Below are 13,097 nucleotides of genomic sequence, written 5' to 3' on the forward strand. Positions count from 1 at the left end.
CATCGTCAATAAGAAGGTCCAAGTGATACAGCAAACCTGAAGTGAAGCATCGGAATCTGAAACTAAACTCACAGGAGAGGTTCAAATTATAGAAAGTTTGAGTGTCCGTCCTCTTGTACTTAAGTCGGCATTGTGCTATTTTGAATATAATTCCGATGAAATTTCTGTATTTCATCGTCAGTAAGAAGGTCCAAGGTATACAGTAAACCTGAAGTGAAGCATCGGAATCTAAAACAGGACTCACAGGAGAGGTTCAAATCATAGGAACTTTGAGTCTCAGTCCTCTTGTACTTCAGTCGTCATTGTGCCTTTGAATTTAATTCCGATGCAATTTCTGTGCTTCATCGTCAATAAGGAGGTCCATGGTATACAGTAAACCTGAAGTGTAACATCGGCATCTGAAACTGGACTCACAGGAGAGGTTCAAATCATAGAAAGTTAGAGTGTCACTCCTCCTGTACTTAAGTCGGCATTGTGGCTTTTGAATTTAATTCCGATGCAATTCCTGGGTTTCATCGTCAATAAGAAGGTCCAAGGCACACAATAAATCTGAAGTAAAGCATCGGAATCTAAAACTCGACTCACAGGAGAGGTTCAAATCATAGAAAGTTAGAGTGTCTGTCCTCTTGTACTTAAGTCGGCATTGTGCCTTTTGTATTAAATTCGGATGCAATTTCTGTGATTCATCGTCAATAAGAAGGTCCAAGGGATACAGTAAACCTGAGTGAAGCATCGGAATCTAAAACTGGACTCACAGGAGAGGTTCAAATCATAGAAAGTTAGAGTCTCAGTCCTCTTGTACTTAAGTCGGCATTGTGCCTTTTGAATTTAATTCGGATGCAATTTCTGTGCACCATCGTCAAGAAGAAGGTCCATGGTATACAGTAAACCTGAAGTGTAAAATCGGCATCTAAAACTGGACTCACAGGAGAGGTTCAAATCATAGAATGTTAGAGAGTCACTCCTCTTGTACTGAGGTCGGCATTGTTGCTTTTGAATTTAATTCCGATGCAATTCCTAAGGGTCATCGTCAACAAGTAAGTCCAAGGAATACAGTAAACCTGAAGGGATGCATCGGAATCTAAAACTCGACTCACAGGAGAAGTTCAAATCATAGAAAGTTACAGTGTCAGTCCTCTTGTGCTTAAGTCGGCATTGTGCCTTTTGTATTAAATTCGGATGCAATTTCTGTGATTCTTCGTCAATAAGAAAGTCCAAGGGATACAGTAAACCTGAAGTGAAGCATCGGAATCTAATACTGGACTCACAGGAGAGGTTCAAATCATAGAACGTTAGAGTCTCAGTCCTCTTGTACATAAGTCGGCATTGTGCCTTTTGAATTTAATTCGGATGCAATTTCTGCGCTCCATCGTCAATAAGACGGTAAATGGTATACAGTAAACCTGAAGCGTAAAATCGGCAACTAAAACTGGACTCACAGGAGAGGTTCAAATCATAGAAAGTTAGAATGTCACTCCTCCTGTACTGAAGTCGCCATTGTGGCTTTTGAATTTAATTCCGTTGCTATTCCTAAGTGTCATTGTCAATAAGAAGGTCCAAGGTATACAGTAATCCTGAAGTGAAGCATCGTAATCTAAAACTCGACCCCTAGGAGAAGCTCAAATCATAGAAAATTACAGTGTCAGTCCACTTGTACTTAAGTCGGAGTTGTGCCTTTTGTATTAAATTCGGATGCAATTTCTGTGTTTCATCGTCAATAAGCAAGTCCATGGTATACAGTAAACCTGAAGTGTAACATCGGCATCTAAAGCTGGACTTACAGGAGAGGTTCAAATCAAAAAAATGTAGAGTGTCTCTCCTCTTGTACTTAGGTCGGCATTGTACCTTTTGAATTTAATTCCGGTGCAATTTCTGTGCTTCATCGTCAAAAAAGAGGTCCAAGGGATACAGTAAACCTGAGGTGAAGCATCAGAATGTAAAACTGGACTCACATTAGAGTTTCAAATCATAGAAAGTTAGTGTGTCAGTCCTCTTGTACTTAATTCGGCATTGTGCCTTTTGTATTAAATTCGGATGCAATTTCTGCGTTTCATCGTCAATAAGAAGGTCCAAGGTACACAGCAAACCTGAAGTGAAGCATCGGAATCTAAAACTGGACAGACCAGAAAGGTTCAAATCATAGACAATTAGAGTGTCAGTCCACTTGTACTTAAGTCGGCATTGTGCATTTTGAATTTAATTCCGATGCAATTTCTGTGTTTCGTCGTCAATACGAAGGTCCAAGGTATACAGTAAACCTGAAGTTAAGCATCGGAATCTAAAACTGGACTCTCAGGACAGGTTCAAATCATAGAAAGTGAGTGTGTCAGTCCTCTTGTACATATGTCGGCATTGTGCTATTGTATTAAATCCGGATTCAATTTCTGTGTTTCATCGTCAATAAAAAGGTCCAAGGAATACATTAAACATGAAGTGAAGCAGCAGAATCTAAACTTGGACTCACAGGAGAGCTTCAAGTGATAGAGAGTGAGAGTGTCCGTCCTCTTGTACTTAAGTCGGCATTGTGCCTTTTGTATTAAATTCAGATGCAATTTCTGTGTTTCATCATCAATAAGAATGTCCAAGGGATACAATAAAACTGAAGTGAAGCTTTGGAATCTAAAACTGGACTCACAGGAGGGGTTCAAATCATAGAAAGTTAGACTGTCAGTATTCTTGTTCTTAAGTCGGCATTGTGCCTTTTGTATAAAATTCGGACGCAATTTCTGTGTTTCGTCGTCAATAAGAAGGTGCAGGGTATACAGTAAACCTGAAGTGAAACATCGGAATCTAAAACTGGACTCACAGGAGAGGTTAGAATCATAGAAAGTGAGGGTGTCAGTCCTCTTGTTCTTATGTCGGCATTGTGCCTTTGTATTAAATTTGGATGCAATTTCTGAGTTTCATCGTCCATAAGAAGGTCCAAGGGATACAGTAAACCTGAAGTGAAGCATCGGAATCTAAAACTGTACTCACAAGAGAGGTTCAAATCATAGAAAGTGAGAGTGTCAATCATCTTGTACATAAGTCGGCAATGTGCTATTGTATTAAATTCGGATGCAATTTCTGTGTTTCATCGTCAATAAAAAGGTCCAAGGGATACAACAAACCTGACGTGAAGCAGCGGAATCTAAAACTGGACTCACAGGAGAGCCTCAAGTCATAGAGAGTGAGAGTGTCAGTCCGCTTGTACTTAAGTCGGCATTGTGCCTTTTGTATTAAATTCGGATGCAATTTCTGTGTTTTATCGTCAATAAGAAGGTCCAAGGTACTCAGAAAACCTGAAGTGAAGCATCGGAATCTAATACTGGACTAACAAGAGAGGTTCAAATCATAGACAGTTAGTGTGTCAGTCCTCTTGTACTTAAGTCGGCATTGTGCATTTTGAATTTAATTCCGATGCAATTTCTGTGTTTCATCGTCAATACGAAAGTCCACGGTATACAGTAAACCTGAAGTTAAGCATCAGAATCTAAATCTGGACTCACAGGAGAGGTTCAAATCATAGAAAGTGAGAGTGTCAGTCCTCTTGTACTAAAGTCGGCAATGTGCTATTGTATAAAATTCGGATGCAACTTCTGTGTTTCATCGTCAATAAAAAGTCCAAGGGAAACAGTAAACCTGAAGTGAAGCAGCGGAATCTAAAACTGGACTCACAGGAGAGCTTCAAGTCATAGAGAGTGAGAGTGTCAGTCCTCTTGTACTTAAGTCGGCATTGTGCCTTTTGTATTAAATTCGGTTGCAATTTCTGTGTTTCATCGTCAACAAAAAGGTCCTAGGGATACAGTAAACCTGAAGTGAAGCAGCGGAATCTAAAACTGGACTCACAGGAGAGCTTCAAGTCATAGAGAGTGAGAGTGTCAGTCCTCTTGTACTTAAGTCGGCATTGTGCCTTTTGTATTAAATTCGGATGCAATTTCTGTGATTCATCATCAATTAGAAGGTCCAAGGGATACAGTAAACCTGAAGTTAAGCTTTGGACTCAAAAACTGGACTCACAGGAGGGGTTCAAATCATAGAAAGTTAGACTGTCAGTCCTCTTGTACTTAAGTCGGCATTGTGCCTTTTGTATAAAATTCGGATGCAATTTCTGTGTTTCGTCGTCAATAAGAAGGTGCAAGGGATACAGTAAACCTGAAGTGAAACAGCGGAATCTAAACCTGGACTCACAGGAGAGGTTAAAATCATTGAAAGTGAGACTGTCAGTCCTCTTGTACTTAAGTCGGCATTGTGCCTTTTGAATTTAATTCCGATGCAATTTCTGTGTTTCATCGTCAATACGAAGATCCAAGGTATACAGTAAACCTGAAGTTAAGCATCGGAATCTAAAACTGGAATCACAGGACAGGTTCAAATCATAGAAAGTGAGAGTGTCAGTCCTCTTGTACTTAAGTCGGCATTGTGCTATAGTATTAAATTCGGATGCAATTTCTGTGTTACATCGTCAATAAAAAGGTCCAAGGGATACAGTAAACCTGTAGTGAAGCAGCAGAATCTAAAACTGGACTCACAGGAAAGCTTCAAGTAATAGAGAGTGAGAGTGTCAGTCCTCTTGTACTTAAGGCGGCATTGTGCCTTTTGTATTAAATTCGGATGCAATTTCTGTTTTTCATCATCAATAAGAAGGTCCAAGGAATACAGTAAACCTGAAGTGCAGCTTTGGAATCTAAAACTGGACTCGCAGGAGGGGTTCAAATCATAGAAAGTTAGACTGTCAGTCCCCATGTACTTAAGTCGGCATTGTGCTTTTTGTATAAAATTCGGATGCAATTTCTGTGTATCGTCGTCAATAGGAAGGAGCAAGGTATACAGTAAACCTGAAGTGAAGCATCGGAATCTAAAACTGGACTCACAGGAGAGGTTCAAATCATAGAAAGTGACAGTGTCAGTCCTCTTGTACTTAAGTCGGCATTGTGCTATTGTATTAAATTCAGATGCAATTTCTGTGTTTCATCGTCAATAAAAAGGTCCAAGGGATACAGTAAACCTGAAGTGAAGCAGCGGAATCTAAAACTAGACTCACAGGAGAGCTTCAAGTCATAGAGAGTGAGAGTGTCAGTCCTCTTGTACTTAAGTCGGCATTGTGCCTTTTGTATTAAATTCGGATCCAATTTCTGTGTTTCATCGTCAATAAGAAGGTCCAAGGTACTCAGTAAACCTGAACTGAAGCATCAGAATCTAAAACTGGACTAACAAGAGAGGTTCAAATCATAAGACAGTTAGTGTGTCAGTCCTCTTGTACTTAAGTCGGCATTGTGCCTTTTGAATTTAATTCCGATGCAATTTCTGCGTTTCATCGTTAATACGAAGGTCCAAGGTATACAGCGAACCTGAAGTTAAGCATCGGAATCTAAAACTGGACTCACAGGACAGGTTCAAATCATAGAAAGTGAGAGTGTCTGTCGTCTTGTTCTTATGTCGGCATAGTGCCTTTGTATTAAATTTGGATGCAATTTCTGAGTTTCATCTTCCATAAGAAGGTCCAAGGGATACAGTAAACCTGAAGTGAAGCATCGGAATCTAAAACAGGACTCACAGGAGAGGTTCAAATCATAGAGAGTGAGAGTGTCAGTCCTCTTGTACTTAAGTCGGTATTGTGCTATTGTATTAAATTCGGATGCAATTTCCGTGTTTCATCGTCAATAAAAAGGTCCAAGGGATACAGTAAACCTGAAGTGAAGCATCGGAATCTAAAACTGGACTCACAGGAGAGGTTCAAATCATGGAAAGTGAGAGTGTCAGTCCTCTTGTACTTAAGTCGGCATTGTGCTATTGTATTTAATTCGGATGCAATTCTTGTGTTTCATCGTCAATAAAAAGGTTCAAGGGGTACAGTAAACCTGAAGTGAAGCAGCGGAATCTAAAACTGGACTCACAGGAGAGCTTCAAGTCATAGAGAGTGAGAGTGTCAGTCCTCTTGTACTTAATTCGTCATTGTGCCTTTTATATTAAATTCGGATGCAATTTCTGTGTTTCATCATCAACAAGAAGGTCCAAAGGATACAGTAAACCTGAAGTGAAGCTTTGGACGCTAAAACTGGACTCACAGGAGGGGTTCAAATCATAGAAAATTAGACTGTCAGTCCTCTTGTACTTAAGTCGGCATTGTGCCTTTTGTATAAAATTCGGATGCAATTTCTGTGTTTCGTCGTCAATAAGAAGGTGCAAGGTATACAGTAAACCTGAAGTGAAGCTTCGGAAGCTAAAACTGGACTCACATTAGGGGTTCAAATCATAGAAAGTTAGAGTGTCAGTCCTCTTGTGCTTAAGTCTTCATTGTGCCTTTTGTATTAAATTCGGATGCAATTTCTGTGTTTCATCGTCAATACGAAGGGCCAAGGGATACAGTAAATCTGAAGTTAAGCAACGGAACCTAAAACTGGACTCACAGGTGAGGTTCAAATCATAGAAAGTTTGAGTGTCAGTCCTCTTGTACTTAAGTCGGCATTGTGCCATTTGAATTTAATTCCGATGCAATTTCTGTGATTCATCGTCAATAAGAAGGTCCAAGGTACACAGTAAACCTGAAGCGAAGCATCGGAATCTAAAACTGGACTAACAGGAGAGGTTCAAATCATAGAAAGTTAGAGTGTCAGTCCTCTTGTAGTTAAGTCGGCATTGTGCTTTTTGAATTTAATTCCGATGCAATTTCTGTGTTTCATCGTCAATACGAGGGTCCAAGGGATACAGTAAACCTGAAGTTAAGCAACGGAACCTAAAACTGGACTCACAGGTGAGGTTCAAATCATAGAAAGTTAGAGTGTCCGTCCTCTTGTACTTAAGTCGGCATTGTGCCTTTTGTATTAACTTCGGATGGCATTTCTGTGTTTCATTGTCAATAAGAAGGTGCAAGGTATACAACTAAACCTGAAGTGAAGTATCGGAATGTAAAACTGGACTCACAGGAGGGGTTCAAATAATAGAAAGTTAGAGTGTCATTCCTCTTGTACTTAAGTCGGCATTGAGCCTTTTGTATTAAATTCGAATGCAATTTCTGTGTTTCATCGTCAATTCGAAGGTGCAAGGTATACAGCAACCTGAAGTGAGGCATCACAATGTAAAACTGGACTCACAGGTGAGGTTCAAATCATATAAAGCTAGAGTGTCAGTCCTCTTGTACTTAACTCGGCATTGTGCCTTTTGAATTAATTTCCGATGCAATCTCTGTGTTTCATCGTCAATAAGAAGGTGCAAGGTATAAAGTAAACCTAAAGTGAAGCATCGGAATCTAAAACTGGACTCACAGGAGAGGTTCAAATCATGGAAAGTTAGAGTGTGAGTCCTCTTGTACTTAAGTCGGCATTGTGCCTTTTGTATTAAATTCGGATGCAATTTCTGTGTTACATCGTCAATAAGAAGGTCCAAGGGATACAGTAAACCTGAAGTGAAGCATCGGAATCTAAAACTGGACTCACAGGAGAGGTTCAAATCATAGAAAGTTAGAGTGTCCGTCCTCTTGTATTTAAGTCGGCGTTGTGCTATTTTGGATTTAATTCCGATGCAATTTCTGTTTTTCATCGTCAATAAGAAGGTCCTAGGTATACAGTAAACCTTAAGTGAAGCATCGGAATCTAAAACTGGACTCACAGGAGAGGTTCAAATGATAGAAAGTTAGAGTCCCAGTCCTCTTGTACTTAAGTCGGCATTGTGCCTTTTGAATTTAATTCCGATGCAATTTCTGTGCTCCATCGTCAATAAGAAAGTCCATGGTATGCAGTAAACCTGAAGTGTAACATCGGCATCTAAAACTGGACTCACAGGAGAGGTTCAAATCATAGAAAGTTAGAGTGTCACTCCTCTTGTATTTAAGTCGGCATTGTGGCTTTTGAATTAAATTCCGATGCTATTCCTAAGTTTCATCGTCAATAAGAAGGTCCAAGGTATACAGTAAACCTGAAGTGAAGCATCGGAATCTAAAACTCGACTCACAGGAGAGGTTCAAACCATAGAAGTTTAGAGTGTCAGGCGTGCTGTACTTAAGTCGGCATTGCGCCTTTAGTATTAAATACGGATGCAATTTCTGTGTTTCATCGTCAATAAGAAGGTGCAAGGTATACAGTAAACCTGAAGTGTAACATCGGCATCTAAAACTGGACTCACAGGAGAGGTTCAAATCATAGAAAGTTATAGTGTCAGTCCCCTTGTACTTAAGTCGGCATTGTGACTTTTAAATTAAATTCAGATGCAATTTCTGTGTTTCATCATCAATAAGAAGGTGCAAGGTATACAGTAAACCTAAAGTCAAGCTATGGAATCTAAAACTGGACTCACAGGAGAGGTTCAAATCATAGAAATTTAGAGTGTCAGGCGTGCTGTACTTAAGTCGGCATTGCGCCTTTTGTATAAAATACGGATGCAATTTCTGTGTTTCATCGTCAATAAGAAGGTGCAAGGTATACAGTAAACCTGAAGTGAAGCATCGGAATCTAAAACTGGAATCACAGGAGAGGTTCAAATCATAGAAATTGAGTGTGTCAGTCCAATGTACTTAACTCGGCATTGTGCCTTTTGTATTAAATTGGGATGCAATTTCTGTGTTTCATCTTCAATAAGAAGGTCCAAAGGATACAGTAAACCTGAAGTGAAGCATCGGAATGTGAAACTGGACTCACAGGAGAGGTTCAAATCATAGAAAGTTAGAGTGTCCGTCCTCTTGTACTTACGTTGGCCCTGTGCGTTTCGAATTTAATTCCGAATCAATTTCTGTGTTTCATCGTCAATAAGAAGGTCCGAGGTATACACTAAACCTGAAGTGAACCATCGGAATCTAAAACAGGAATCACAGGAGTGGTTCAAATCATAGAAAGTGAGAGTGTCAGTCCTCTTGTACTTAAGTCGGCATTGGGCTATTTTGAATTTAATTCCGATGCAATTTCTGTATTTCATCGTCAATAAGAACGTCCAAGGTACACAGTTAACCTAAAGTGAAGCATCGGAATGTAAAACTGGACTCACAGGAGAGGTTCAAATCATACAAAAGTGAGAGTGTCAGTCCTCTTGTACTTATGTCGGCGTTGTGCCTTTTGTATTAAATTCGGATTCAATTTCTGTGTTTCGTCGTCAATAAGAAGGTGCAAGGTATACAGTAAACCTGAAGTGAAGCATCGGAATCTAAAACTGGACTCACATTAGGGGTTCAAATCATTGAAAGTTAGAGTGTCAGTCCTCTTGTACTTAAGTCTTCATTGTGCCTTTTGTAATTAATTCGGATGCAATTTCTGTGTTTCATCGTCAATAAGAAGGGCCAAGGGATACAGTAAACCTGAAGTAAAGCAACGGAATCTAAAACTGGACTCACAGGAGAGGTTCAAATCATAGAAAGTTGGAGTGTCGGTCCTCTTGTACCTAAGTCGGCATTGTGCCATTTGAATTTAATTCCGATGCAATTTCTGTGCCTCATCGTCAATAAGAAGGTCCAAGGTACACAGAGAACCTGAAGTGAAGCATCGGAATCTAAAACTGGACTCACAGGAGAGGTTCAAATCATAGAAAGTTAGAGTTTCAGTCCTCTTGTACTTAAGTCCGCGTTGTGCCTTTTGTATCAAATTCGGATACAATTTCTGTGTTTCGCCGTCAATGAGAAGGTGCAAGGTATACAGTAAACAAGAAGTGAAACATCGGAATCTAAAACTGGACTCACAGGAGATGTTAAAATCATAGAATGTGAGAGTGTCAGTCCTCTTGTACTTAAGTCGGCATTGTGCCATTGTATTAAATTTGGATGCAATTTCTGAGTTTCATCGTCCATAAGGAGGTCCAAGGGATACAGTAAACCTGAAGTGAAGCATCGTAATCTAAAACTGGACTCACAGGAGAGGTTCAAATCATAGAAAGTGAGAAAGTCAGTCTTCATGTACTTAAGTCGGCATTGTGCTCTTGTTTTAAATTTGGATGCTATTTCTGTGTTTCATCGTCATTAAGAAGGTCCAAGGGATACAGTAAACCTGAAGTGATGCATCGGAATATAAAACTGGACTCACAGGAAACGTTCAAATCATAGAAATTTAAAGTGTCAGTCCTCTTGTACTTAAGTCGGCATTGTGCCTTTTGTATTAACTTCGGATGGCATTTCTGTGTTTCATTGTCAATGAGAAGGTCCAAAGAATACAGTAAACCTGAAGTGATGCATCAGAATGTAAAACTGGACTCACAGGAGAGGTTCAAATCATAGAATGTTAGAGTGTCCGTCCTCTTGTACTTAAGTCGGCGTTGTGCTATTTTGAATTTAATTCCGATGCAATTTCTGTGTTTCATCGTCAATAAGAAGGTGCAAGGTATACAACTCAACCTGAAGTGAAGCATCGGAACGTAAAACTGGACTCACAGGAGAGGTTCAAATCATAAAAAGTTAGAGTGTCATTCCTCTTGTACTTAAGTCGGCATTGTGCCTTTTTTATTAAATTCGGATGCAATTTCTGTGTTTCATCGTCAATAAGAAGGTGCAAGGTATACAGCAAACCTGAAGTGAAGCATCAGAATGTAAAACTGGACTCACAGGAGAGGTTCAAATCATAGAATGTTAGAGTGTCCGTCCTCTTGTACTTAAGTCGGCGTTGTGCTATTTTGAATTTAATTCCGATGCAATTTCTGTGCTCCATCGTCAATAAGAAGGTCCATGGTATGCAGTAAACCTGAAGTGTAACATCGGCATCAAAAACTGGACTCACAGGAGAGGTTCAAATCATAGAAAGTTAGAGTGTCACTCCTCGTGTATTTAAGTCGGCATTGTGGCTTTTGAAATTAATTCCGATGCTATTCCTAAGTTTCATCGTCAATAAGAATGTCCAAGGTATACAGTAAACCTGAAGTGAAGCATCGGAATCTAAAACTCGACTCACAGGAGAGGTTCAAATCATAGAAAGTTATAGTGTGAGTCCCCTTGTACTTATGTCGGCATTGTGACTTTTAAATTAAATTCATATGCAATTTCTGTGTTTCATCATCAATAAGAAGGTGCAAGGTATACAGTAAACCTGAAGTCAAGCTATGGAATCTAAAACTGGACTCACAGGAGAGGTTCAAATCATAGAAATTTAGAGTGTCAGTCCTCCTGTACTTAAGTCGGCATTGCGCCTTTTGTATAAAATACGGATGCAATTTCTGTGTTTCGTCGTCAATAAGAGGGTGCAAGGTATACAGTAAACCTGAAATGAAGCATCGGAATCTAAAACTGGACTCACAGGAGAGGGTCAAATCATAGAAAGTGAGAGTGTCAGTCCTCTTGTACTTAAGTCGGCATTGTGCCTTTTGTATTAAATTCGGATGCAATTTCTGTGTTTCATCGACAATAAGAGGGTCCAAGGGATACAGTAAACCTGAAGTGAAGCATCGGAATCTAAAACTGGACTCACAGGAGAGGTTCAAATCATAGAAAGTGAGAGTGTCAGTCCTCTTGTACTTAAGTTGGCATTGTGCTATTGTATTAAATTGGGATGCAATTTCTGTGTTTCATCGTCAATAAGAAGGTGCAAGGGGTACAGTAAACCTGAAGTGAAGCATCGGAATCTGAAACTGGACTCACAGGAGAGCTTCAAATCATAGAAAGTGAGAGTGTCAGTCTTCTTGTACTTAAGTCGGCATTGTGCTATTGTATTAAATTCGGGTGCAATTTCTGTGTTTCATCGTCAATAAGAAGGTCCAAAGGATACAGTAAACCTGAAGTGAAGCATTGGAATGTAAAACTGGACTCACAGGAGAGGTTCAAATCATAGAAAGTTAGAGTGTCCGTCCTCTTGTACTTACGTTGGCCATGTGCCTTTCGAATTTAATTCCGATTCAATTTCTGTGTTTCATCGTCAATAAGAAGGTCCAAGGTATACACTAAACCTGAAGTGAACCATCGGAATCTAAAACAGGGCTCACAGGAGTGGTTCAAATCATAGAAAGTGAGAGTGTCAGTCCCCTTGTACTTAAGTCGGCATTGTGCCTTTTGTTTTAAATTCGGATGCAATTTTTGTGTTTCATCGTCAATAACAAGGTCCAAGGGATACAGTAAACCTGAAGTGAAGCATCGGAATCTAAAACTAAACTCACAGGAGAGGTTCAAATCATAGAAAGTTAGAGTGTCCGTCCTCTTGTACTTAAGTCGGCATTGTGCTATTTTCAATTTAATTCCGATGCAATTTCTGTATTTCATCGTCAATAAGAACGTCCAAGGTATACAGTAAACCTGAAGTGAAGCATCGGAATCTAAAACTGGTCTCAGAGGAGAGGATCAAATCATAGAAAGTTAGAGTCTCAGTCCTCTTGTACTTAAGTCGGCATTGTGCTATTTTCAATTTAATTCCGATGCAATTTCTGTGTTTCATCCTCAATAAGAAGGTGCAAGGTATACAACTCAACCTGAAGTGAAGCATCGGAACGTAAAACTGGACTCACAGGAGAGGTTCAAATCATAAAAAGTTAGAGTGTCATTCCTCTTGTACTTAAGTCGGCATTGTGCCTTTTTTATTAAATTTGGATGCAATTTCTGTGCTCCATCGTCAATAAGAAGGTCCATGGTATGCAGTAAACCTGAAGTGTAACATCGGCATCAAAAACTGGACTCACAGGAGAGGTTCAAATCATAGAAAGTTAGAGTGTCACTCCTCGTGTATTTAAGTCGGCATTGTGGCTTTTGAATTTAATTCCGATGCTATTCCTAAGTTTCATCGTCAATAAGAAGGTCCAAGGTATACAGTAAACCTGAAGTGAAGCATCGGAATCTAAAACTCGACTCACAGGAGAGGTTCAAATCATAGAAAGTTATAGTGTCAGTCCCCTTGTACTTAAGTCGGCATTGTGACTTTTAAATTAAATTCAGATGCAATTTCTGTGTTTCATCATCAATAAGAAGGTGCAAGGTATACAGTAAACCTGAAGTCAAGCTATGGAATCTAAAACTGGACTCACAGGAGAGGCTCAAATCATAGAAATTTAGAGTGTCAGTCCTCCTGTACTTAAGTCGGCATTGCGCCTTTTGTATAAAATACGGATGCAATTTCTGTGTTTCGTCGTCAATAAGAGGGTGTAAGGTATACAGTAAACCTGAAATGAAGCATCGGAATCTAAAACTGGACTCACAGGAGAGGGTCAAATCATAGAAAGTGAGAGTGTCA

The sequence above is a fragment of the Schistocerca americana genome, chromosome 8, assembly GCF_021461395.2.
Source record: "Schistocerca americana isolate TAMUIC-IGC-003095 chromosome 8, iqSchAmer2.1, whole genome shotgun sequence".
In the NCBI taxonomy this organism is placed as follows: Eukaryota; Metazoa; Arthropoda; class Insecta; order Orthoptera; family Acrididae; genus Schistocerca; species Schistocerca americana.